At 44.3% G+C, this 26913-nt stretch overlaps 1 protein-coding gene across 2 annotated transcripts in view; it reads right to left on the bottom strand.

The window, feature by feature from the left end:
• Nucleotides 1-26913, bottom strand: part of raraa (retinoic acid receptor, alpha a) — a 151522-nt gene that overhangs the window by 110722 nt on the left and 13887 nt on the right. The window contains exon 2 of one of the 2 annotated variants that reach the window (XM_083932745.1): nt 22292-22361. The exons of the other annotated variant lie outside the window; for it this stretch is intronic. The gene's annotated coding sequence lies outside the window, so the exon portion shown is untranslated. The remainder of the gene's footprint in view (nt 1-22291; nt 22362-26913) is intronic. 2 annotated transcript variants of the gene reach the window in all.

Here is a 26913-nt window from a genome sequence, read left to right as displayed (position 1 = left end):
TGTGTGTGTGTGTGTGTGTGTGTCTGTGTGTCTGTGTGTGTGTATGATTTATGAAATGAATTCAGTCCAGGATCTACTGCTGTATATAGAGTGTGTCTACCTCTGTTACTCGCCAGCAGCCCCTTTGTGTTGCTGTTCAGACTGATTGAGTGGTGTGCTGTTCGGCCAACTGGGCTTCCGGCTGGTGGACTGCCTGCATCGATTGCTCGGACCAGCCCTTCTTCTGGAGCACACACAAAAAAAATAAAATAGAGAGAGACATGGAGCGAAGAAAACAGTAAGCAGAGAGAGAAAGGTAAAGAAGGAGAGAGGGAGAGAGAGGGAGAGAGAGAGAGAGAGAGAGAGAGAGAGAGAGAGAGAGAGAGAGAGAGAAATGGAGGGGAGAGAAAACAGAAAAAAGGGGAACATTTGCTTAAATTAAAGTTTATTAGCTGTATCAGTCAGTCAGTCAGTCAGTCGGGTGGGGTGGGGGTTTTGCCTGAGGCACTCCTACTTTCTCTCTATCTATCCCCCCCACCCCCTCGTTCTGCTTGTGTGTGTGTGTGTGTGTGTGTGTGTGTGTTTGTTTGTATGGGAGGGGTTAGGTGGGGGCAGGCATGACGGGAAAACATTAGGTTGTTGGCGAGTCGCCTGTACACCAGCCAGTAATTGGCTTGGGTAATGGTCATGTCCAGACAAATGGTGTAGGCCCTTACCGTGTTACGAGCAACCAACTGCTCCGCCTGTACTCACAGCATAAAAGCCAGCACTGCTCCGAATGGCTGCAGCATGCGTATGTGTTTGTGTACAAGACTCACGGAACAAAGTGATTTACTGGGACGCAACATTTTTTTCCCCCATCTCACACCCGATATCTTCTGCGCGGCCTGTACGCGTGATTCATGATTTGCTTACGTCCTATGTGGGAGACTGTGCTGATGCTAAGGAGGGAAAAGATGGCAACACAAGTCCCGCTCACCTCGAGGGACAAACCGACATCTGCCGGTGTCCTCCAAACAAGTGACAGATAGGAGATGGGGAGTTGGGGGGAGAAGGAAGGGAGGAGAGGAGAGGGGGAAGATGACAAGAGAGAGGGAGTACGAGGATAACTTCCATTTTTCATTTGTCCCTCCTTCTGCTCTGCATCACTTCCCCTTCTGTCTAACGGCAAGCTGAGCCACTAATGTCCATTGTGTCTGAATGGGCTGCAAACACACACGTGTGTGTGTGTGTGTGTGTGTGCATGTGTGTGCATGTGTTTGTGTTCATGTGAGTATTTGTCTGTCTTTCTGTTGATGATATGCGTGAGAATGAAATGTATATGCTCCAATAGTAGCTCTAAAAGTTAAATAACATGCATACATGGATAAAGCTGAGTGTGTGTGTGTGGTGCAGCCCCTCAGCCATCCAGCTATCATCTCCCGCCAGACAGGCCCCACCAAGTCATCCCAGCTGGATAATGAGATCCATTATGATTTACGTGCCAAGAGTACAGCCAGACAGAACAAAGACTTGCGTGCGCACACACACACACACACACACACACACACACACACACACACACACACACACACACACACACACACACACACACACACACACACACACACACACACACACACACACACACACACACACACACACACACACACACACACACACACACACACACACACACACACACACACACACACACACTGTACATGTCAGTGTGCGTATGTGTGTCTCTTACTGTGAGAGCTGATGTGTGCTGCTGCCACTGCTTCATATTTCACTTTTTTCCATCTGTTTTTTTCTGTGTGAATATGTGTGTGTGTGTGTGTGTGTGTGTGTGTGTGTGTGTGTGTGTGTGTGTGTGTGTGTGTGTGTGTGTGTGTGTGTGTGTGTGTGTGTGTGTGTGTGTGTGTGTGTGTGTGTATGCTACATTAGTTGCCTGTAGGGCATCCTGCAGTGGCTCCTCTCTCCATTTGCAACTCGAGAACTCAGACCATTTCACTCTCTCCATCTTCCTCTCTCACTTAAACACTTTCTCTTCACCTTTGCCTCTCACCTGAAAAGAGCCAACTCATTGAACGAGTGAGAGTCCCAAGTACAGCAACCTTTCCCAAACCCTCCTCTCTCTCGCACACACACACACACATACTTTGCCACATGGCCTTGCAGGCAGAGAGTGAAAGGTGAAGATTGCAACGGTGTGCTGCATCAAAAAAGGAGACCACACAACTTTACCCTGATTGATCAGTAACTCTGCAGTACAACAGAGCTGGCCAGGGATATTTGTGTGTGTGTGTGTGTGTGTGTGTGTGTGTGTGTGTGTGTGTGTGTGTGTGTGTGTGTGTGTGTGTGTGTGTGTGTGTGTGTGTGTGTGTGTGTGTGTGTGTGTGTATACGTGCTGGGATTTGTTAGTGGAGAGCCAAAGTAGCTGTCAAACATATTTTGGAAAAGGAGCAGGCTATTGCTTCATTTCACTTTCGGGAATGGGGGAGGGGATGGTGTGTCAGCGAGGAAAAGAAAATCAAATCTGCTTCTGCAGATGAAAACTTGAAACACATCACTTGAATTATACCAAGGAAAAAGTCTGAATGCAAGCTGACTCATGACTGTATCATATCAAACACTCATAGACAATAGAAAATCTGACATGTAGTATGGAAAGTGAAAAACAAGGAAAATGCATGTCAGAATTTCTCAGATTTCAAGATAAAGCCTCCAAATGTCTTGTTTTGTTTTCCGACCAACAGTCCACAACCTAAAGACATTCAGGTCATAATAATATAAAACAGAGAAAAAAAACAAATCTTCACACTGGAGAAACTGAAACGAAAGAATGTGTGACAGTTTTGTTTGATAAATGAACAATTAGTTACTAGCCTACTATCAGTTAACGTTGCAACTGTATAAAACTAAGTATAAAACTTTACAGGTGTGTAGTTGTGATCAAAATTAAGGCCAAGGGGGACGGAAGTAGAGAAGGGCCCCCCCAACTTTACGTCCCTGCCGTGATAACTGTGAGAGATGCAGTCCCGAAACCTTACAGGTGTGTAGTTGACATCAAAATGAAGGCCAACTTCAAAGATGGTTGTGGTCAGAGGAACGTCACCAGAATAGGGGAGTAGGAAGTAGGGAAGGCGCCATTTCCCCATCACTTTACGCCCCCCTGGCCAGATTTGACGACGCAGCTGGTGTGATCCCGTCACAAGATGGTTTCTAGTCAACTATAAAAATGTTTGTTTCAGCTCAACAGACAGTCATTTGAAAATGTTACAGATGCTCTTAAATGTATTGAGGCAATTGTTTGTTTATAGTGGTTCCACAAAATTTACAATAAAGAAAGCCAAATTAAAATACTGCGATTGTGAAATAGACACACACACGCACGCACACAGCCGCCCTGCCCACTTTCTATGAGTGCAGGGCACAGAAAACAATGATGGGATTCTCTGCTGTTCCTGCTTTATGAAGTATTCAAGTGATGCCAGCTCAATTAGAGGCCTAAATGCCAAGATCCAGCCCGGGGACAGATGAAGAGTTGAACAGAGATGAAGAGAGATTAACAGAGAAACAGAGAGAGAGGGACAATGAGGACACTAGACACAGTCAGAGAGGCAGAGCAGAGGAGAGGAGAGGAGAGGGGAGAAGGACTGCTTGTAGATCCCCTAAGAAACTGTGTCAAAAAAGAACAGATGAAGGAATGGATGGAAGGAAAAGGTAGACATTAGATGCTGAAACAAAAAGAAAGAAAGATAAACATAGCGGTATAAGAACAGTAGATTCAAACAGAGACAGGGATGCCTGACACAACCAGGACCCATATACATACATACACACATGTGCAAACACATAAACAACCCTCTGTGGTATGTATTTCCATCATCAAATGTGATCAACGCTACTGTCACCGATCCAACATTTACTCAACCGTGATCTCACACACACACACACACACACACACACACACACACACACACACACACACACACACACACACACACACACACACACACACACACACACACACACACACACACACACACACACACACACACACACACACACACACACACACACACACACACACACACACACACACACACACACACACACACACACACACACAAGAGCAGGATCTGACATGCATGGTTAAATGAAAAGGTCAAATAAATTAAATAAACATCAAAGTGAATGAGCCTTCAGGTCAAGGTGCAGAGGTTGAGCTCTAGGGGCTTGTATCTAAGAAACTGAGGAACGCTGTAATCATGTATTATCTAATTTAAAGGATCATTCCGGTTTATTACAACTTGGGTTTTATTTGCATAGTTTTGGCTGCTATTTCTTTTGAAAAGTTAATTACTGAAATCTAGGAACGTGGCCAAATCGGACGATTGTTGCTGTGTTCCCACAGACAGAAAGAATGAAAACACAATATTATCCTTTAATTTACCTGTAAAGTAAGACATCCCATTAAGAATTAACTTTTTTTTTTTTTAGCTTTTCTACAGTAATGATAATTGGCAACAACAAGATATTTCTTGATCAACATCGCCCTCCACTCAAAAAGTGTTTTTCTTCTGTTTATGGCCTCTAAAATGTCTAACACTGACTAAAGTGACTTGTATCTGAGTACAATTTGTCACTAGAGATGTGTTTTCACATTTCTCTTTTGAAGGAGGAGATGTCTGTGCACGACATTTGAGACTCAAATGTAACCAGAGAAAGCTTTAGTTGGTAAGTCATTAATCCATAAACCAATCGCTGTCTAATATGTGAAACACTGTTCGGGGGAGGAACAACTTTTACACAACCTCGGCAACGAAACCTGAAACCTTAAAGCTTAAAGCGGACTGTCAGTACAGAGAGAAAACACATTGCCATCATCGCTGCCAGTCACTGACAGTTACAAGCTAACAAGCTAACAAACAACAGTATCTAATAAAAGATGCTAACTACACTTCTTGCAATAAAATTCCCATCAATGCAGACAAAGTGTTCATCTTCTCCATGGATAGCCATTCTCCGAACTATTTTCACTTCTAAGTTGGTTTGTGTGAAGTCTGTGTGGAGCTGAACCCACAACCCCGCTGTTGTGGCACATCTCACTCTCCAACCCACTCTTCAATCAACGCCACCGTCAAAACCCAAAACATATGCTCTAACCAAAATAATTCCCTCTAATTGAGGACCAACAAAGAAACTTTGTGTTCCACATCTCTCTTTGACAAAAATCTAACGTCAATATTTCTACAATAAGCCAAACTCTGGAGACCTCCCTCCCCTTCTCTCCGCATCTCAATCCTCCTTAACAAAACAGCTCTTCGCTCACTGTGGTGCCAACCCTAATCACTTCCTTCAGCACCAGGTGGTTCTCATTGACTGGGGCCCAACTCCTCCACTCTGCAAGACACTTCGCCAGAGGAAATTGGCTCGTCTATGCGTATTTATTGCTCGTGAGCTCTATCGAACAGAGTCGCGTGGACCCTCCAACGCCGGTGTTGGCCTTTGTTCAGGCTCTTTGCGCGGCCTCGTTTGCTGTACAGAAACAGCTGCAGCAGCATGCACCGCACCATCCAAAATAACAATTAGAAACACCCTTTTCCTATTACTCCCCACCATTAACTGCCATTGTGTGGAATTAGTGGCAGTCTATGGAATAAGTGGATTCTAATTCATGCCCTCTTTTTATGGGCCGCGGCTGCCACAGTGGCTTTCCTCTGCTAATGAAGAGGATGAAAGAGAAGTGTTAATCAAACTGAGCATCTCATCTGTGGTAATAAGGAGCAGATATGAGGCCTTGGAGTAACTCCCTGGTGTGTATGTGTGCATATGTGTGTCTATGTGTGCGTGGGAAAGAAAAAGTGTTTCCATGCTATTCTGTTACTGAATCTAAGGCTCCATAAAGTGATCAGAAGTTAAACAAAAAATAAATAAATAAAATGCAGGAAATTATTTGTGTGCCTGATCCTTGTTTTCTTATTGCTTTAGCCTCAGCCCATCGGTATGCATGCCCCACTCTTGGCCAATCCCTCTCCAGTAGCAGCCTTTCATCCCTCCCAGGCTCCCTCGTCTTGGACCACAGTGCTAACCAGCAGGGTCTGATTAGATTTAAATGTCAAGAGAGATAGGACAATACAGTTATCTTCCAAATTATGGCCCATTAAAAGGGCCTAAGCAGTGTGCCTCCTTCCTCAACTAACTAATCACCAACCAGATTCATCATCTCACAGACTGGGGCATAATTTCGGGGGCTTTGGTTTCCCTTGCTTCTCCCTTTTCTGTGTGTGTGTGTGTGTGTGTGTGTGTGTGTGTGTGTGTGTGTGTGTGTGTGTGTGTGTGTGTGTGTGTGTGTGTGTGCACGCATGCGTGTGTGTGTGTGTGTCACACCCTGTGCAAGGGCATCCAGGAGTGTCTGTAATGTATGATCAGTGTGTGTGCATGCTGTGTGTGTTGCTCCGGAGGGAGCTGGTTCAGTGCCCCAGGCCAGTGCCCCATTAAAGAGAAAAAGAGGAGACAGTATGTGTGTGTGTGTGTGAGTGAGAGAGAAAGAGAGAGATAGAGAGAGAAAGAAAGAGAGGAGAGGGGTTCCTCATTTAGACAGCAGCAGACAGACACACAGACAGAGGGACAGGGACTGGTGCGTCCCATCTGCCTCCTCCTAATTCAACTGCTGTCCTCAGGGTGTGATAGGAACCAACACACCAAAATAATGGTCTTCTGGTTGGTTATTTTAGTTTTTTTCTTCTTGCTTGCATCTCAAATTTTATCCTCCATTCTTACTTCCTTCAGACCCATCCTTCCCAGTCTTTGTTCTTTAATTCATTCCTCCTCCCACAGCTCACCTCCTTCCTTTATAAGGAACCCTATCGTTGAGCTAGCATGCATTACAGTCATCAACCCATCATCGTAGAGGTGATAGTGGTGGTGGGTGTGGTGGGTGATGTGGGGCCTTATAGAGGAATGAGGAAACTGGGAATATAGGACTCATATCTCAAGGTGGTTTCTTTCATATCCTCGTCTCTCTTGGCTGCATCTCCATTTCCTGCCCTGCCCACCTTTCAGAATCCATCTTCTCCATGTTGGATTCGCTCTCTTCTATGCTGTATTTCATACTCACCCCTTTTTTCTTCCCTCTTTCACCAAATCCTTTGTCTGTTCTTTAATCTCTCCCTCTACTCCATCTCTCTTTTCTGCCCCCCACCAACTCGTCCATCATGAAGCCACTTATATTGGGCTCTGACTTCATACCTCTGCTGGCGATTTATGCACAGGAGCCTGCGTGATGTGCATTAGGGCCCTCACTGTACTGCACTCGTTATGGATTGCACTATAAATAGCTGCTGTACGTCCTGTAAAAGCTTTTCATTACATAGAGATATCGTTTGATCAATATAAGCCCAGCGCTAAATCTAATTACCAAAACGACCAGGGCAAGAAATATATGTATATATATATATTATATGTATTATCGAGATGATTGGGCAAGCAGAGGAAGGAACTGTTTTGGCCAAAGAGGTTTCAAGAGGACTCTTACCAAAATAAATAGCCCATTTTAAGTATACGGTACGAGGAGGAGGAGCGACAGATGGATAATAGGAAAGGAAAAAAGAAAATAGACTATGTTTAAACATGCAATGTCTAATGTGCATGCACAGGTGCATTCAGAGCAACTTTATATAAGGCTCAGGGTTAACTGACAACAACCATCTTGAACACTACAACTTGCATTTTTTTGTGCACAAAGAAATGCAAGTTGTAGTCCCTTATACAACAACAAAAACTTTTTTTCTACACTCATTGCAGTAGATGGACAAACACATTATGTTGCCACTGGGCCCCAGCTGAAGCTCCATGGGAGCCACTGGTGAGCCAGGCGCACAGCAGTCCTTCATATGGCGGTGCAGCTGTAGGAAGACAGGGGAGAAAAACTAGAAAGAAAGGGGGGGGGGTGAAAAAGACAGAGAGAGAGAGAATAGGAGGAGCCCAGGGTGTCATTTCTCTCTCTGTCAGCTCCCTGCCTCCCCCATCCTCCCCTCCCTCCCCGATCACCCCCTGAGATGTGGATGCTTCGCGGGGACAATTACCGACTGACACTTCATCATGGGCCGCGCGACAGGCGCTGACGGCCCTCGTCCAAACAAATGATGCTAGGGTCGAGGTTGCAGGCCTGCCTCCGAGTCTGCCTGCCTGTAGCCCTGCTTGCACGGCCCTGCAGTGCATTAGCAGGCCGCACACACACAGGAAAAAAAAGCTATGTTAAAAGAGACTCCTCTCAACCAACCACCTCCTTCCTTTAAGAAACACACATTTATCAGCAGTGGGATGGAGGGGGGTGGTGGTGGTGGTGGTGGGGTGTCTTCAAAAGAAGCATGGAGGGTGGGTGGGGGCGCTACAGTACTGTCAAACCCCACCCCCTTAGGTAAAGAGAGAGCTCTTCATCTGTGTGAGGCAACTAGGACTCACACACACTCGTACACAAGAAACTCCCCAACCTTCCATGCATACAACCGATCAGATAATGGGGTTAAACAGCAGCTTAAAAAAAGCCAACGAGGCAAAAAAGTGAGCAACGTTGACACCGGCATGCATCAATTAACCCCGTGTCTTTGTGGAGCGCAGATAACACTCCCCCCACCCCCCACCACCCTTCACAAGTACAACGATCAACTCACTCCTTTGCCTTCGGTTAAGAGCAGCTAAGTTTAGATTCATAAAGTAGGTCAATTGCTAATATTCAAAGGGGGCAGCATATTATAGTGTTTAAGTAGAATGCATTAAAAAAAGAAAGGCATGTGGAGGACCTGCTGGTAGCAGTCCCTCAGCTGAGAGTCTGAACCTGCAAATTAATAAATGCTGCCTGTGATCTCGGCCCAGGGAGGCCGATGAACAACAATTGAGACAGACATCAAATGCTTGACTAACACTGAAACAACACTTGGTAAAAAAAAAGAAAAAAAGCTTGCCAGTCTCTGAACGCACACTGCTGTGCATGTAGGATGGAGATGAGAAGAGAGCGAGAAGAAAGAGACGGAGACAGCATAAACAATGAAACATTTATCAAAGCGAGAAGTACAGCATCGTCTGGGCGGTGCGGGCGGACTGCTAATGCAGGTGGCATTATTGTTGCTGTGCTATCCTGAGTTGCCAATGCTAGCAGCAAATGAGCCCAAAAGTCAAAAGCAACCTGTTCCCTATTGACACTATACTTTGTGGATGCCCTCTGCTATCCCAAAGGATCACATTTCCTTTTTTTTTTAATCTTTTCTCATTGTTATGCGATTCTCTCTGTGTTTATTATCACATTCTTCTCATTCATACTCCTGATGTTTTCCCTATTGGCAGCTCCCCTTGATAAATGTGTTTATGGCATCTCTCACGTCTACAAAACCCAATGCACAAGCCGCTGTCTAAGATAAATAAAAGCAGAGCTGAGAGGGGTGGGGGTGTCAAAATGAAGGGCAGGAGAGAAAAAAAAAACAAAGCATGAGCCATACGTCATGTTGGAAAGGCCCTTGAGAATGCTTTCAATCTTTCCGTCAATATTCAGCGTGCAGGCCTGTATATGCCATCATTAAAAGGGGGATGCTTCCCTGTTTATTTATCATAAGGACACATGGCTGACAGCTTCCTGTAAACAAGTTGTGTGTTTATATATGTGCGTGTGTACGTACATTCACTGTAGCTTTCATAATCGCTTTTATAACACAAACACACAAACACACACACACACCCACACACACACACACACACACAGGCGTCTCTCTGTCCGTTATCTGTTGAAATTGATGGCACCTCAGTAATGTGAAGAAAAGTGATGGAGTTGGCCTGCATGCTCTCTGATAATGGCTGTTAGAGCTCATCAATGTATACAGAGATTGAGGTTGTTCAACACAGGAGGAAAAATGCTTTATTTCCACATTGACTGGAGGAGAGAGAACTGACTCAATGTATGAGGTGAGTGTTAAGAAATAGGGATGGCCTTCAGCTTTTCAAGATGTTTTCCATGCTTAATCACCTCCTCGATAGCAGTGTTTAGATCGTGAATTAATCTTACACATGACATGACCTTGTAACAAAAAGGTTACATCCACAACAGCAGCAAAGATAAGTTACGTTAACAAAACTCTACTCTAAAAAGTTGCCAACTGCAATTTTCTAAGTGAATAAAACAGTTTACTTTCTGTGTCAATTCACTGACTTGGTGGTCATCATCGGCACCAACAGTTAGCCAGTCCACTCAGATAAGCTAAAGAAAAACAACTGTTGGCTAACAGCTGGGTCCAGTCACACTGTCAGTCACTCAATAAAGCAATAGCTCATGAGAGTTTGTGGTATATTGTGATAATATCACAGTTTTGATATAATTACAACATACAACACGAACTGCTGCTTTAAGTAAAGGGTATGGCAATATGAAAGTTATTAATAATAATGTACACAATAAAATAGGCCCTCCTGGGCTGGCTGCCTGCACATACCGAGGCGGTTGCTATGGAATGTAGCCTACACTAGCAGCTAGCATTCACCAAAGTCACACAGTAATACACAAACTAACTGAGCAAGGCAGTGGTAGACCAGCAACTTCCATTTTCTGTAAGGTAAAATTACAGCTTTTTGTCAAAGGAGCTTGGTGGCTTTGAAGAGAGCAAAGATAACGCTAGTTCCCCGTCGGAAAGGGCTGTCAGAAAGAAATGTTTTTTTCTCAGACATAGAGGGATACTGACTTGTGCAAAGGTATTAGATGCCATAAATGTTGTATGTGGTTATTATACCATGTCTATGAACCAATAAGATTGCTTGATTTGAGCTAACCGTTTGTTATAGCACTGATAACTTGTTGGAGGAAATGCACTCCTCATATTTATTAGAGCATGGAAAGATCCCCCTTCGATGCAGAGAAAAGTGCTAAATGTGTACATCATCAGAAAATCATTCCTTGCTGTAGAGGATGACTGTGCACAGGCTGGTCAAGTAAGAGCAGTTGAGCATGTTTACGTGTGTACAGGTGTGTATCCAGGTTGACTGACCCACAGAGAAAGACAAATGGCTATGGCAGGGGGTCGCGCTTGACATTTAGGTTTCATGTAGTAATGGATGATGACCTGCCGAGGTCAGGCCTGCCAGCTCAGCAGCAGAGGGGCCCATTCCTGCACACGGCCCAATCCCTGCAACTAGACACTAGCATAACAGTGGTACACACACAAACACATGTGCGCACACACACATTCCCATGAGCGCACACACACACATTCCCATGAGCACACACACACATTCACATGAGCGCACACACACATTCACATGTGCGCACACACACACACACACACACACACACACACATTCCAATGAGCACACACACACATTCACATGTGTACACACACACACACACGTGCACACACACACTCACTCACTCACTCACTCACTCACTCACTCACTCACTCACTCACTCACTCACTAAGTAGAGAGGAAGACAGAGGGGCATCCCACAGGTTGGACCACATAGGTGGGGTGTCATAGAGAAGAGACAGTTGTTCTGAGTGTGATTTGGAGTGTCAGCGGCAGAATGTGCTGGAAAAATGATCGGCAGCTCACGTGTTTGGACATATTTCTGACATTTCTGTTGATAGTTTCTATATCTGCGTAGGTGCACATTCATTCCCACAACCATGGCAACAGTGCAGGGAAGGCAGAACAATGGAAGCTGCTATTGTTAAGAGAGTGTCCTGTGTTCACCCACAACTCTGCAACAGGAGGCTAGTTTATATACTGTTTGTGACAGCTTTGTGGTAATAATGGAGCCCAGGCCCCCGCTAGTGCAAGTGGCATGCTCAGTCAAGTGAGACTTTGAACACACACACACACACACACACACACACACACACACACACACACACACACACACACACACACACACACACACACACACACACACACACACACACACACACACACACACACACACACACACACACACACACACACACACACACACACACACACACACACACACACACACACACACACACACACACCAGCCTCCTTCACACCACCTAATGAGACCACTGGGAGAGTGGAGAGCAGAAGGCAGGGAGATGAGTAGAGAGAGGAGAGAAAAGATGGGAAATAAAGGAAAAGCAAGGGAAATGAGTGGAACAGCGATAGCAAGAAGTAAGAAAAAGACAAATACATAGAGAGAGTAAGAGAGGCAAAGAGACCAACTGTGCCAACTTTCAAGGTTTGGGGTTGAAGAAAGGGAAGTGGAGACGGAGGGGGGGAGTAAGGAGTGATGACCTGGATTGCTGCCAAAGAAGTGAGAGGGAGATGGGGGGTGTCAAAAAAGAGGAATGAGAGGGTGTGATGGAGAAAGAGAAAGAGAGAGGGAGTTGAGGTACACTGCTAGGCTTAGCAGCGGGTGGTTATGCAATGTACACAACACAAGAGTGCAGGGGGGGGATCAAAGACATGGGGTGCATACATAACTAAATCTGACACCGTAGTGCAACAAGAGACGATGAGCAGAGAAAAAAACAACAATAATATATAAAGAGAGCATACATTCCCTGGGGATGGAGGGAGGGAGAAAAAGTACATTGGGTACTGGGTACACAACATCTTTGAGTAACAATGGAGGAGGAAGGTAATGACAGAGAATAACAAAAAAAAGATAAATATATATATATATATATATATATATATATATATATATATATATATATATATATATATACGTGCCAAACTGCTCTACCTGTGCCTCTGGCGCTACAGCATCATCTGCTCATCCAGGCAGGTGCACATTGCAGGGTGGGGTGTGGGCGGGTTAAGCGAGTAAATAACTCATAGTCCAAAATGGGAAAAGGCTCCAATGTCCGGTGACAAGGAATACAGACAGACAGGCACAGCTGAGTCTTTGGTTGTGCTTCCAAGGAAAGCGGAGCATGAATTATTAACAGGCGCTCGGTCTAATGAAGTAAAGATGAGCCACTTCGGTGTTCATCAGAGCAGACAACCATGCATGTTTGGACTACAGCAGGTTACAGTGTCAACAAGTGACATTTCACCTATACCCCTGCCATGAATATTGCTCTGGGTATTTAGGAAAACATTTTTTTTTTTTAATTTATTTTATGACAAAGTAGATGCGTTTTCTCATGTTAACTCTACACAGCGTTCAATGAATCAAGAGCGGACGTTGTCAAAATTGGCCCTTACTTACACTCAACACACAAGAGGAGATTGTCTGGATTATACCGCCTTCACGTAGCCGGTTTATAATTTGGTCATAAACAACTGACTCCCTTGCTGTTCCTTGGATTTATCTGCTGATTTTGGCTTACAGTAGATTGTATGCAGGTAAGGCACATCAAGAATTCAGTGCTTAACAAATAAAGGAGAACTAGAAAAAAAGGAAAATGTGTCGCACACTTCAACAAATTTTACCCATCAGCAGAGACTCAGCTGACTTTCTGACCACATGTTTACTGCATATGGAGCTGGAGCGTGGGACACAAATTTTCCCCTTTTTCCTGATGTTCCTTATGGTAACTGAAGTACCATGGTATAGAGTCCATTCTTCACATGCACAGTCAGAAAGGGAAAGTTAAGAAATCCCTTCTATCACTGCTAGTGGCCTGCTTGAAATGCAGCACCCTTTCTTTAAAAAGAAGAACACACTCCCTTCAAGCCCAGTTAACAGCAAGTCCCTGTCACCCTATCTATTGTGACCAGTCTACAGTGCATGTTCTCATCCGTCCATCTGTACCGAACATGCAGGGATTTCAGGGAACGTATTGCAATTTGCACAGTGGCGAACAAACTATTAAACATCCATCAATACAAAGTTGTACTGGAAGTTCCTAAGTCACCGGTTTAACTAGCACTTCTCCTCTAGGACCCCCAACAAGTTCACAACAATGATGGGACGGAGAACAGGAGATGGAGAATTCTTTTTTGCTAATATAGCAGGGTCGCTCCAGGTCTACTGTCAATGGTCGGCTGCTCTTTGCCTGTCTCCTCTTCTGGCAGTCCACATGCCACTGCTAATCCCTCATAGATCCAGAAAAGGGCTTCAGGATCATCCCGTGTGTGTGAGCTGGGAAAGACAGGAAGCTGGCAGGCACATATTGTCTGGGTGTATGACTTCAACAAGCTTGTCAGGAGAGCACCATCCTTCCTCTGGCTGTGCACAGTTTTGCAAAGTAATGGTGGTGTTGCTGTTGGAGAGTGGCCTTGCTGACCAGCAAGACTCCTCCTGGATCTCTCTGCCTCCATAACAACACTCAATCCCTGTATGCCTTGGCCCACATGCTGCAGGTTGAGTGGTGGTACTAAAAGGAAAAAAAGGCAGGCTGAGGGAAAAGGGGCTTTTCCTTTAGAGTTAAAAGGCTGATTTAAGCTATACTTAAATAATGAGTTCTGTGACAAAAAAATTATATAAGCCAGCTAGTTACCATGTTGTAATACTTTGAATGTTTGTTCTTTTATCACTTTCTAGCAAAAATACAGGTGTTAAGAAGCATTGGACTCTAATGCTGTAAAGTGTCAGTGTTTAGACATATCTGGAATTTCTGACAGCGACGTTGGCTCCTACATGATGAAAACAACCCCTCAAGTTAAGAAAAAAAACATTATAAATAGTCATCATTTGTAAACTCATACAATACATTCAACATTATATTCTGTCTATACTGCCTTGAAGCTAGGGGAAGGAGTTTTTTCTTTAAATTGCAGGAGAGAAGAATGGATCAATAGGTTAGTGCCATAACTGAACACATAATTGTTATTAACCAATATAGCTTCTGGATAATAATTCCTGAGAAGACATGTTTACCTTAGGCAGAAAGCACTCCCAATTAGCTGCACAAAAACATAAATACGCAAGCGAAGTGTGTAGCGATAAAGTATGACATGAATGTCAAGGCCTGCTATTATCAAGACAGTTGAAAATAAAGCTCTCAATGCAGTCACAGGAATAATATGCTCCGTTATCATTCAATAAAGCAATCCTCTTCTACAAGACACTCAATGGCATTGTACCCATTCCTGAGGAGCCTGCAGCCAAACAATACTCAGGTGTTGAAATGTCTCATCGCTACATTAAAATCAGTAAGTATGTGCAATTGCACACCGTGAAAGGTGAAGCTGGGCCTGAGCAGAAGGACAACTTCATACTTTAATGAACACATAGAGGCTACCAACTCAATCTTAGTTACGGCCACACCTCAAGCATGTCCATCTCTGTAAATATTATACACAACTCCTTGCAACAACTGTTTTTCCTTTAGCTGCACATTTTCCAGCGCAGGAAGGACCCTATATCACTGTATATAATACATCAGCAACTACTGTCGTTAATTTCTTCTCTCTTTTACATTCTGTCTCTCTGCCTCTCCTCAGGGGTTCCCAGTGGCTGTCCGGAGCACATGTGTTTTGGTTTACCTAGAGCAGAGACCTATCTGAGCCCGGGCTGAGAGCAGACTGCGGGCTTTGTCTGTGGCACCATTAATCAACTGTCCTTTAACAAAAACAGAAAACCAGATGAGAGACAAAGGGAAGAGACGTGGGGGGTGGGCCCTTATTTAGGTAGAAAAAAAAGTGAGGGTAAGAAGGAAGAGAGGAGAGAGAAAAGGGGGGATGCTTGACCCAGATCCAGGCCTTCAATAAATCAAGCAGCAACAATAACAAGCAAAGTTTTCATGTGGCTTGACTGATTAATCAGGCTTTCTTCTTCTTTTTTTTTTAACATGGGAGGCGAGGGAGTCTTTTCTTCTTTTTCTGTCTTGCCTCTCTAGTGGGACACTGCAGAGTGGCTGAGCAAGTCTTTTTATGTTGAATGTTTATGTCTTCATGCTGCACGGTTTCAGACTAGGAGGCCTGCATCGTTCATGGTTTAATGAGAGTGAGACCTTCACTTGATTATGCAACGTGACAATTTCACCGTAGGTTTCTGGCTACATTAATGGGAACCAGGAAGGTTGTTGGAAAGGTATGGACATGCACATTTCAAGGTATGAAGGTGCAGGCATGCAGACACAGTTTTATTTTCTAAAATATAAACAAGCCCTTGTTTGCACACGTGCACGGGAAGCAGCCCTCTGAGACTCTTTGCGAGGGGCCGATCAATGGGCATTGAGTGTAGACAAGGAGACCTCAGGATCGATAGGGGGCCATTACAGAGATGTGCCTACTGGGACCTGGGAGAGGAGGTGTAGAGGGCGGATACATCTGGACCCTTGATACTTTTTTCTTTACCTCATTGGTGGGAGGTTTTACTCCACGTGAGTGCTGGGATACACATATACACAACAGAACCATGGACAGTGTCACCAGAGCTATCTGCCTGTGTTGTGCTGTGACAGCAGTTCTTTAAAGACTTTCTGTCACACCCTGCTTGTCCTCCACTCCTCACAGAGAGAGCACTGACTGTTCTGTTCACACACATACGCACACAGTTGGGGAAAGGACAGCATCGTTACTTCCACAAAATGCCTGGCAATGGCAAAATCCCCCACCACGTCCTGTTTCACATGTTCTTAAGGCGTCTGCCTTGTGGTGGTTTTACATTTACAAGATGAAATCATGGTCCAGCGCAATCACACAGCTGAAATTACTTGTGGGAAGGGGCCTAGTTTGTGTAAGTGTAACTTAAGGAAATGAGCACAGCTCATGATGTCCTGTATTAAGACTAGCGGAGTTACACAAATGTGTCAAGCTCACCTTGACCTGAACACCATTCTCCCAAAATGTTGTTTTATCTTTTTACTACGATAAAAAAATAAAAATAAAAAATAAAAATATTCCAAGAATTCAACTCCAATAACTCCACTAGCAAATCCAGCCTATTGCACTTGTATCTATCTGGCTGTTAAGACGCTACGTAACGCCCTTTCAAAATATGATTTCCAGGTCCAAGCCGGTCAAAGCCTCGTAGTACTACCACGCCGCAGTGGCGTGTTCCCCGTTGTTTGAACAGATCTGAGTTTTTAAAAAAACAACGTAATTGTCATTTTACCTCCTTCGTATTGATGAAAAAGATGTCTAACTGACGAAAAAGGGGATGGTAATTGTTCACATGTTCAGCCGTTGTTATTGGTCTTGTTTCAACGGAGCATTTGGACCCGGAAATCAGATTTTATAAGGATGTTACGTCAGACTTGACAGCTGGATACCACACTCATACAGGTGCTCATCATTACATGAGAGTAGATGCACACTGATGAGCCAGTCAGGCTCTTGCCTCCATCACTATTCCAGGAAAAAGAAAATTAAAAAAAAAACATTTACTATTCAAGCCATTCAATCCTCCTAGTAGAATTTGGAGGACAGGAGAAGGGTCTCCTCCTCCTACTCGCCATTGCCCTTTTTTCTGTGGCCCGTCTCACTCTCCACAAGCACCCCTATTATAGGATGATTGGAAATAGTGCATTTGGATGATGTTGTGGAGACGAAGGACTATTAAAAGTCGGGCAAATGCTTTTACCAGTGCTTATGAAATTGCATAGAGGTGCCATGTCGGCTCCTGCAAGTGCTGTCCAAAAAACCCTTCTGTGGCTGATCAAAAAAGAACGTGCGTGTGCGCAGACACACACATACAGTATTCACACTCGGTTTCTGGGCTCAGTTAGCAGTCCCCATTGGTTTGGAAGGCCATAGCAGGCTATAACAACTACAGCCTGGCCGGCCTGTTAGTAGTGGGCCCTCTGTTTCAGCAATCTGGGTTCTCTTTGCCTTTGGACAGGGACCAGGTCAGGCTGCACAATACACCACTGTGTTTGAGAGTGAGAGAGAAAGAAGCAGGGAGAAAGAGAAAACTGCAGGCATGTGAGTCTCTGTGTGCACACATATTATATATAAATAAGCATGTGTGCGCAAGCATGTGTGTTTTGGTTGAGGGAATACTTCACGTGTGTGCATGTCTGTATTATTGTTGTTGGATATACCACACCCTCTCTCTCTTTTCCATACAGGATTGCAAGGCCTCCCTCCACACTCCCAAGCCACCACTGTTACATCATCATCATCATCATCATCATCATCACTACTACAGCTTTTTGCTAGCTCAGCACAAACAACTATTTTGGGACGCCTGGCAGCAGTTTCCCTCCCCCCAGAAAGCGTTAGTATGGCGTCGTTAGAAACCTCCAAGCGGTCAGTGCACCAGAAGTAACACACATCACTGTCAGTGTGAAACAATGCAGTGGAAAGCAAACGTGTCAGCCTATGCAACTACAAGGAAAACAAAGTGCAGAAACAGAGTGGGTCTGCGCGCAGGCGGCACCTGTCCCTTTAAGATATATTTCTCACAGCTTGTGGGTGCTGAGCTGAGCGGGCTAGCCTGAGCCATGCAGCACTGCACTGTGCATGTATGGTAACAGGGGGGAACCGCGCCGCCCAGCCTGCCAGCCCACCACAGGGAATTTGTTTATGTTTCCTTGCTGCCAAGTTCCTGTCAGGAGGCGCCCCAAAGAGGAACTGCAGACTACTCAGTACTGTTAGCTACGCCCTCTCGCCTAGAGTAGCTGGGTTTTTCTTCATACAGTATCGGGTGGTGCTTTGTAGCACACTTAAATCCAGGGAGGTCTCTTCATCACACGCACGCACGCGCGCGCGCACGCACGCACGCACGCACACACACACACACACACACACACACACACACACACACACACACACACACACACACACACACACACACACACACACACACACACACACACACACACACACACACACACACACACACACACACACACACACACACACACACACACACACACACACACACACACACACACACACACACACACACACACACACACACACACACACACACACACACACACACACACACACACACACACACACACACACACGTTGTTCCATGACCTGCTTTGAGAGCATTGATCTTTATAAAATAAGTCCTAACAGAAAGCTTAATTTACAACACCCGAACAGATTAACACCAATTTATTCAAAACACAGGGAATAAAACAGCGCAAAGGCATAGTTTCATTAAAGCAACACTTTACGAGTGGCACTTTGTTATGCTGTGGATTATGGGTATTGTAAAAACTGAGCACCACCACATAAAAACATAGTAAACAAGATTGGCAAACTCATAGGCACAGTATCAAGTACTTGGTGGGAAAGAGCTAAATCTAAATTACCCTTCTACTAATGAAATAGAGCAATTATTTCTGACTTTCAACAACACACACAAACATTTCCTCAAATCATGACAATAACACAAACCATTACTGCGAGGACGACAATGACTGTATCGGTTTTGCACATTATTACAATGCCTCAGCCTGGCATATACATGCTATTTCTTGAGTATCCGCTGCATATGGGCAGCCCTTCTGTCAAGTTAGGTCAGCAAGTGCGTTCTCTATCTTGAGTGCTTCGGCCACCCACAAGTTTGTCTCTGCAAAAAGGAAAGAGCCACTCACTTGCAGTTATGTCAAGGACATGGGCCGTTTGTCTTCATACCATGCATGTGCGATGTCCAGTAAGTGCGTGTGGTAGGAGATAGAGATATGTGCGTATGTGTGAGTGAGCAGAGGAAGGAGAGGTCAGACAAGGCCACAGAAAGGGGCGTGGGACCCGGGATGGCGAGACAGAGGAAGAGATGAAGAGAAAAAAAGGAGAAGAACAAAAGATGGAAGCGTGGATGGAAAGATGAAGGCTGGGGTTGGACGGACTGGGTGAAAGCCAAAACATGAAGCCACTTATGTCAGCTTGGCTGGCGGGGCCGCTCCCTGTCACGTGCTGGCACATTTCACTGTTCTTTGACTGTACAGCCAGAAACTCCCCATTAATACACAACATTAAAGGTAAACCAATGGCTGACTGGATGAATGCACAGGGGAAAGGCCCTGGTTGCATTTGTTTGACTGAGATTCATGCTGTCAAACTTCTCCATTTTTTAACTGTGGGTGTAGTGTACACGCACAAGAGAAAACCTAAATCAATTGAACATTGGGACTTGCAGCAAATTTCTGCTGACAGTGAGGAAGTAAGATGCCACACAATATCGCAATTGAAATGCCTTACAATAAATGAGCTCAGCAGCACAAAACACCAACTGAGCTTGAAGTAGTTTACTCATCTGTAACTGTGACTGTAATTTGGGGGGTTGATTAAATCTGACAAATCAAATTGGTTAATCAGGTGGAAGAGTTGGAAAGCCCCAGTGTTCAACCCAGTCGCACCACTACACTCAAATTCATCACATTGAAAGAACAAAAAAAATGCCTAAGTATCATTAGAGTTTCAAAGAAACTGGCACAGCCACACAAAGAGGGCATTTTTAATCTAACATGGAGAAACCTGAAAGAAAGAGTACAAAGCTGATGTAGCATGGTGGCAATACAAAAAAGACCAAATCTGGCAAAAAACCAACAACAACAACAGGTGTCAAGTGCTAATTATTTAACTCTCCCGCTTCAAGGGAGAATAAGAAATGCCATAACATGGGAAAAAAACAGTACATTTTTAACTTCCCTGAATTTTCCATGTATGAAGTGGAGTTTTTAGAAAAAATACATGGGAGCCCCATTCTAGACAGAGGGAGAGGCAGCGGCTCGGCAGCCACCACCGACCTACCGCACACAGAGTGTGAATCATTAAAGACATGTGTTCCACATCAACTACCGTGGCCGCTTCCCAACCCACGAATGAGACTGGATCTAAATTATGACGGGGAAAGGGAGGGTTAAATACAGCTTAATGTGGAGATGAAGACCCCAAACCTGCTAACTCAAGAGAATGAGAGAAACTGGAAAATTACTACATGCAAGTATTGTGTGCACCGCGATAAAACAGTGATGAATAAATGAAGCAGCTAATGGAATAATAAAATGCTTCATTGTGAACAAATGAAGTGAATAAGGTTTGCTTTCCTCTAAACAACTAAAAAGACAGCCAAACTGAATCAAAAAGTGACCTACTTTACTCCTTTTCTGGCTGCCAATGCCAATTTCTAAAAGCTATAACACAGTGGGATAACTTTCCCCAAGAAAACATATCAAAGGGTGAGAAAATATAAAAGAAGAGAGAGGAACTCAGGGTTGCATGACTATAAGACCAATGTGCCAGCCTTGTCCATCAGGCTAGCAGTATGCCAAACTGGTTGCTAACAGAGGATTGACTGCCAGACCACTTGTCATCCCCAGTTACGACACATAGAAGTCCTCTGTGGGTGCGAATATGTGTTTGTGCGCAAAAACACACGCACCCACTCTGGTGTGGGCAACCAATGAAGGAGGCGATTTGCAGAGGGAGTCTGCATTCTTCTGGGTATTGGCTGACATATTTGTACACATACCATTCTATTTGATTTTGCTTGGAGGCTGGCATGGGGAAGGTGTTTGTCTGGGGGAAGAGATCACCTTTCCACAGGGCCAGGAAGGGACAGGATTGGACAGGACAAGACATGACAGGACAGGACAGGCAGGAGAAAGCCAAATAAGACAGGACATGTTAAGCCACAGTCTCTAGTACTTGTTCCTATGATTGGCTGAGAGGAACTGACCATAGCTTTCAGCTCCTTCCTGTCAGACATTATTGTGGCAACATTCTGGCAAAGCAACATGAAAAGGAATAAAGGGAAATGCCAGAATAAAATAAATAGTACATAACTATTCTTTCTGCTGCCACAATGTTTTGCAGCCAGCACAAGGCACATGAATCAGACCCAATAAATCAGTCTATATTCACAAAGTGATGGTCCAAGTTTTCATGCCAGTGCCTAATGATAAATGACTGTTGTTGTTTGGTCTTTGTTGCTTGAACATGACAGAGCAAATCTCCCTGCTGCCAGCTCCAGCTGTGATGCAACAAACCCAGCATTAGACTTGGTCCTAACACTGGCGGCAAACAGGCCACAAGACAGAGAGCACCTCCTCTATGAAGTACAGTGTCAGAGCGTGTGTTTGTGTGTGTGTGTGTGTGTGTGTGTGTGTGTGTGTGTGTGTGTGTGTGTGTGTGTGTGTGTGTGTGTGTGTGTGTGTGTGTGTGTGTGTGTGTGTGTGTGTGTGTGTGTGTGTGTGTGTGTGTGTGTGTGTGTGTGTGTGCGTGTGTGTGTGTGTGAGTGTTTGAAAATATTTCCGCTGAACATAAACAGTGACCTTTTCATTGGCAGATATGACATAGGAAAACACAGACAAAAGTCAATACAACCACAAAATCAACATGGCAGTCACATGACAATGAACAATGCTATTGTATAGAGAACATCGAGGTGTCTGGAACCCACAGACACAAATCTGAAGAGTGCACAAGTCCAATTACCCAGAGTTGACAGGAGCGACAAATTCGGGCTTACCCCAAAAGCGTCAATCTCCCTGTCCTTGGCCAAGGAAATCTCCCCTTGAATCGATTGCAGCTCCTAAGCTCTGAGGAGAGAGGAAGAAAGAGAGAGAAAGATATTTGAAACCAAGAGCTTTGTGGTCCTTATCCACGTGCTGCAGACTCAGTGACTCCCTAGCCTCTCTGGCACAGAGCTGCTTCACTACATGAAAACTCTTACACTCTTTTTCCTTCCTTCACTCTCATACTCCCTGTAATCTCCCCGCCCTTTTCCAATAGATTGGACTTTCTCACTCCCTACATTTGTGCCCCAGACATCATGTGAAAAGTGGAGTAAAACAGTGCTTTTGTGGTGTGTGAATTACCTGGGGCCGAGGAAGGCACAGTAGTGCTTATGGCCACAACTCAATTACAGCAATGTGAATCAGGTGGCGGCCTAGAAATCCCCTTAGCCTGATGCACATAGAGGGACACAGTGGCGCCTTCATTGCCAAGACGGAGACACATCTAAAGCGGCAGGTCATCTCTTCACAGAAAGTTGGCACAGTTAGGCCGGTGCTGTACGGATTAAATTCTGCCGCAGACATGGCTCTAGCAACATCGTTTTGCAGCGAGTGTGTGAACAATGCCATTTTGTGTATGCGTGTTGCTAATATATCACAAGTGTTAGCCAAAGTGTCTGGTTGCAGATCTAAATTGAATGAGTCACATGGCGCTTTGGGATCTCTGATAAACGCCACCTTTGTGTGGCAGAAAGCATGGAGAATGTTTTGCAGGATTGTTTTTAATCAAAAACAACTGGATGAAAATTACAGGATGCTTGCAAATGTTAAAAGGCACATTATTGGATTTCATGAATTCACCAGAAACGCCATCATGGTCATTAATATTTAAATGGAAAATTAGTTTGTGTCAAAAGCAGTGAGTTTATCCTGTCTTTCTCTTCGAGGAGAAAACAGACTCTTTTTAGCTTATCCTGGCTACGGGTCCCATAAAATGCAGAGCTGTGGACCACACCAGGGTTTTCCAAGAGCATGTTCAAGACAAACCGGTGACCTTTAAAACTGCAGTCTGTTTCAGGTTTATTTGTCAAAGTGAGGAAGAACACTTCTATACTTTGTGATAAGAAAAGATCATGTGAGAATTGCGTTCACATGTCACACACAAAATCCATCTTGCCAGGCTCCACGAACTCACCCTGCCAATCACAGAGCTACTGGCAGTTGAGGGGGTAGTGATGACGACACGGGAGGCGACCACTCATTCAAAACAACAATGGCAGCTCTTAAAGAGGTTAGCTTAAATGCTGCAATAGCACCGGCTTTCTCAGTTTTTCTTTATTGAGAAAGGAGAACGGTTCTGAAGGCTTTTCTCAGCAAAAAAGATGTTTTCTCCCTTCTCCTGATTGACTTTGGCAAGAGTTCGATAGACAGATGGTTCATCCAATCACCTGCCAGGTATGTTTTGAAAGTGCCTGCCCTTTTCCAAAAAGTTTTCAATGAGGCCTTCTCAGATGCTTCTGTGAAACAAACCATCTGACGAGTCAGGTTAGCAAGTTATACCAGGGCAGAGCTTTACTGGCTTCATAGTAATGGTTGCTCTTTACAAGGGTCATTATACCACTTCAAAAAACAGTCCCCTCCCTCCAGGCCAAAGTGGCCTTGGTGCCATTTTACAAGCAGCAAATGAATTTCACACTGATTTGTTATCACAAAACCTCTTGAGGACAGGCGAACAGCTATAACAGAGATAAATATAGCAGCCTTACACCAATAATGCATGTATCTTAACTACAAAGACTGCTTTCATTTGCACATCACACAACTCCGACTGGATACTGTGTAAACCTCAACTCAGTGTTAATGAGGAATCATGTTTACAAATTCATGAGGCGTTTGCCAGATGAATGAGCTTTGTTACAGTTTGTGTTCAAGCAAATGTAGCTCCCATTGGCTATAAGCTCATCTTCCTACATGCACATGTTTAGCCTGAAATTTAGGGGGAAGACCATCCTTGAGAAAAGTAAAGCCAACATCACTGTCAAGTGGTGCCTACACAGATCCTAAAATGATCTTAATTATAGACCTATATATTACAGACATGTCATGTAATATTTGCAATGTCTAATACCACAACACCCATTCACAACAGGGTGTGGACACTTTCACTATAAAAAATATAAAGCCATACAGTAACCCTGAAACATTACCTTGTATTGTTTGAAGTGGGTTGTTCCATTTACCAGCAGGGTAGAGGACAAAATATTCAGTTATACACCTTAGAATATAATATACTGTATACAACAATGCGAGTGACAGCCTCAAAAACCACAACAGATTGTTTTACTACATATATCATCAAAAGGAGATTCTTAATCTCAGAGGGACCCCTCTGGTTAAATAAAGGTTGACAGTGAATAAAAATTGAACATTGGGTTGCTGGGCTCCTGTTTACACTGGCACGAATGGCATTAAAATAGCGTACCAAATGAATCAATGTGGGTTTGCCAGTGTTATAAACAGAGACTTAATGACTCAATGTTTCTTCAATAGACTCAAACACTTCTGGATTTTTAAAACTCTCTGGTTCATTTCATTGCAACTATAAATAAAAGCCAATTAAGCAATAACCTGCTCTTGTTTTACTTTTAGAAATTAATTTTGGCTTCAGACCATACCTTATACCATACCTTATCAAAGCATGGCTCTGGTACATTGCATTGCATGTGCCAAATCAACCTAACCTTGTATGTAGCATTTAGCTGCAAGCTAACCAGTCTACTATTCTGGTAATGCTTGTTACTCCAGCTGACAATGCTTTAATGTCTAAGTCTCTGGCTCAGTGCTGCTCACTCTGGTATCTATTCCAACCTCACAATTAGCCAATCAGCTGGCCTGTATTTTCAATTACTCTTGATTTCACTTCCTGTCTCACTACATGTCCTCACTTCCTGTTTGTGTATCTGAATGGCGTGTATTTACTGGTCCACTAGACCAGGAGCAGCCTAATTTTAGAAAAGGGCAGCTAGGATGAAATGAGGACACAGTTTATGCATGTGTGTGTGTGTTACAGTGTGTGTGTGTGTGCATTTGTGTGCAAGCCTGCAACCCATACACTGATGAGAGTGGACAAGAGTAGCCTGGGGTAATCACGTCTTTATCCTTGCTGATGGCTGTTAGCAACTCATTGCAGACGCCACACAAACGCGCACACACACACACACACACACACACACACACACACACACACACACACACACACACACACACACACACACACACACACACACACACACACACACACACACACACACACACACACACACACACACACACACACACACACACACACACACACACACACACACACACACACACACACACACACACACACGAAGAAGGGGCCCTCACTACTGGAGCCCTGCCAGAAAAGTCCATCTGCTTTAGAAATGGAACCCAATTTACCACACCTTGAAGGCCTCTGTAGCCTCGATTGCTCAGGGACCCACAGTCTCACCAAGCAGAGAGCCTGACATTATAATACAGTAGGGTCACCTGATCCTCAATGTATGGCCTTGCATCGGCGCCTGGGAATGGGATCTGGGTTGCTCAAGAGCTGATGGTTAAAAAGATTTGATGGGAGGCGGTCCAACTCTCAAGTAAAATCATTCATCAGCCCTGTGACATTCACTTACCCGTTGTGACAGCAGCACTCGGACCCCGACGCCAAGTACAAATGTGTAGAAAACTGATTGCGGGTACGACTAGCAGTCTCCGAGTGAGAGTATACTTGGGAACGGCAGCCCTGCGGCGAGAGTCATGAGCTCACATTAAAACAGACACAATGTGTTGTTTTAACTCACTTGGTTCTATGAAATTCCATCGGCCGCGTGCGCACACACACATGCGCTCACACTATATAAACCCCTCTCCTTGAGGCTCTGACTCTCAGCTGTGGAAACCCCCTTCAGTCACACATAGATCAAGTAACCTCTCTTGACATCGGAGGACAGCACTCCCAATGGAAAGATGCAGATTCACACAAGCTGAGTGCCGGGCCAAGGCTCCAGACTGCCATTGTCCTTCAGAGTCATCCAAACAAAACAATGAAGAGGGTCACGCAAGGCCCCCTGTGGAATGGTAAATAACTGACAGAGTGAGAGGGAGAGGAAGAGACAGAGAGAGAGAGAGAGGAAGTGAGAGAGACTGAGAGAGACAAATCCACTGACGATGACAGTGTTATATGGAACACCAAGTGCAAAATATGATCATCTGGGGGCAGGTGAATTCCACTAATGTTCTATCATTCAAGGAGAATCTGACACTGCTTGAATGGAAAATATGTCAGCTCCATGATGTACAGAGCAAAAACACCCATGTAAAGAAAGAAGGTAAATTATCTCACCTCTAGGTGGAAGGAATTATAGTTACTATAACACATGGTGAAAACACGTCTATTCAACTTTGAGTTTTAAAACAATATCCTCTGCTCTGTAGTAGAATAACAGAAAAGTTAATCTCATACAGTGCAGGTGACAGTAGTTCTTTTTATGTATGCAGCCATCTAAGTGAGTGTTGCTTTTGTCAAAGCCATTCACAGGCAGACATCTAAATGATATCAAAAGCTTAGATTGTGGTG

Source organism: Echiichthys vipera (genome assembly GCF_963691815.1).
Source record: "Echiichthys vipera genome assembly, chromosome: 18".
Lineage (NCBI taxonomy): Eukaryota > Metazoa > Chordata > Actinopteri > Perciformes > Trachinidae > Echiichthys > Echiichthys vipera.
Note: the sequence above shows the minus strand (reverse complement) of the source record. Positions and strands in the feature narration are given on the sequence as shown.